Source organism: Suricata suricatta, chromosome 7 (genome assembly GCF_006229205.1).
Source record: "Suricata suricatta isolate VVHF042 chromosome 7, meerkat_22Aug2017_6uvM2_HiC, whole genome shotgun sequence".
Classification (NCBI taxonomy): domain Eukaryota; kingdom Metazoa; phylum Chordata; class Mammalia; order Carnivora; family Herpestidae; genus Suricata; species Suricata suricatta.
The window spans coordinates 2,725,178-2,727,126 of NC_043706.1; positions in this window are offsets into that span (position 1 = coordinate 2,725,178).

The following is a 1,949-nucleotide window of genomic DNA, read 5'->3' on the forward strand; positions in this document are numbered from 1 at the left end:
GGGTCCCCGAAGGACGGATGGTGTCTGGGAGAGAGGGATGAGAGAGCCTCGAGATTCCTTCTGATCACCAGGCAGACATCTCTACTTTGAGACTCAGCTTTATTTATGGTTACGTGTATGGGGAACAGCACAGAAGTGGCATTTGCCTTAGAAAATGATTTCTGATGACAAATTTCTTTGATATGTAAAAATCTCACAGAACACAGATTTGCAGAAAACTAATGTATAGCCTTTATTAATAGTGATTGATGTATGTGATTTAGATGCTTATCATACAAGAAAAGAAGATATCTTTAGCATTCAAATACAAGACAACGTTTTCAGCATAGCAAAGGCAGAAGGTAGGTCTTAGTGAGCGGGGATCAATAGCCTGTCTACTTAAGGGGAAGCATAAGAAAAACAGATTCTCAGGAAAGGAGATGTTTGTCCCATAATCTCAAAAGAAGAAGGTCCTACAGGAAGTTCCTTCACAGGCTGCAAGCAGCATGTAGGGCTAGAAGAAGGAGACAAGTCACTCTCCATGCCAGTCAAGAAAGTATGTAGGGGGGTCCGTACTAATACAAAAACAATTGAGGGGGGATGAATATCAGTCTTCGTCTGACAGCAGGAGGCCTTGCAAACCGGCCTTAACCTCACAAGTGTTCTCAACTAGTGAGTTCAGAATGGCTCCTGACCACAAAGCACATATTAAATTAATTATAACTTTGCAAAAATCCATCCACTAACTCTTCCGAACCAGAAGAGGACATATGTTTTCTATGTGTTTAACTTTCTATTATTCCCTACAAGTATGTTGGTGTAATGTCTCAGCAGAGTGAATGATGTGCTGCTTTCTATGTTGATGTCTGTAATCTTATTGACATTTGATGTTCAATTGAATACTTCTGTAAATCTATCTTCCCAGTTACTTTCCTATATGCACTGTCTGCTGTTTGCTAACGTGTCATTTAAAATGATGGTCTTTCTCATTCATTACATGACTAGGGTTTGCATCAAGAGTGCATTTTGAGACATTGACAAGAGTTGAATTCTAGGCAAAGGGGAGGCCACTTTCTTTCCATTTCAGGTTTGCTCCTATGTGATAACTACACTGTTGAGTACGTTGTGAGGAGCAGGGAGAGCCTGCCACGTTGTTTCCATTTCTGTGGTTACTCTCCACTAGGAATCCTCTGATGTCCAGTAAGGGCTGAGGGCAACTTACAAGCACTGACAATCTTTTAACATTTTTCAGGTTTCTCTCTTATATGAATTCTGTGATGTTTGGAAAGTTTGGATGGCCGGGGAAAGGCCTGGCCACATTCTTGACATTTGTAAGGTTTCTCTCCACTATGAATTCTCTGATGTTCAGTAAGGTGTGAGTGCTGGCTAAAGGACTTGCCACATCCTTGACATTTGTAAGCTTTCTATGCAGTATGCATTCTGAGATATTCAGTAAGGACTGACCACTGGCTAAAGGACTAGGCACATTGTTCACATTTGTAAAGTTTCTCTCCAGTATGAATTCTGAGATGTCGAGTAAGGTGTTAGTGCTGGCCAAAGGCCTTGTCACACTCTTGACATTCTAAGGTTTCTCTCCAGTATGAACTCTGTGATGTTCTCTAAGGTGTGAGTGCTCACGAAAGGCCTTGTCACATTCTTTACATTGGTGTGGTTTCTCCTCAGTGACAACCCTGTGATGATAAGTGACGTTGGATTTCCCTTTAACGGCATGGCTGCATTCTTGACATTGGTCCTGTTTCTCTCCAATATGGATGCTGTGCTGTGTTCTAAGGTAGGAGTGCCTATTAAAGGCCTTGCCACATTGTTGACAATTGTCAAGTGTCTCCCTAATATAGATTTGCTCATGTCTATTTAGTGATGAGCAGTCCTTAGAGGTTTGACCACATTCTTTACAGTTGTAGGACGTCTCTCCAGCATGCATTCGCTGATGTTGAGATAGTGTTGAATGC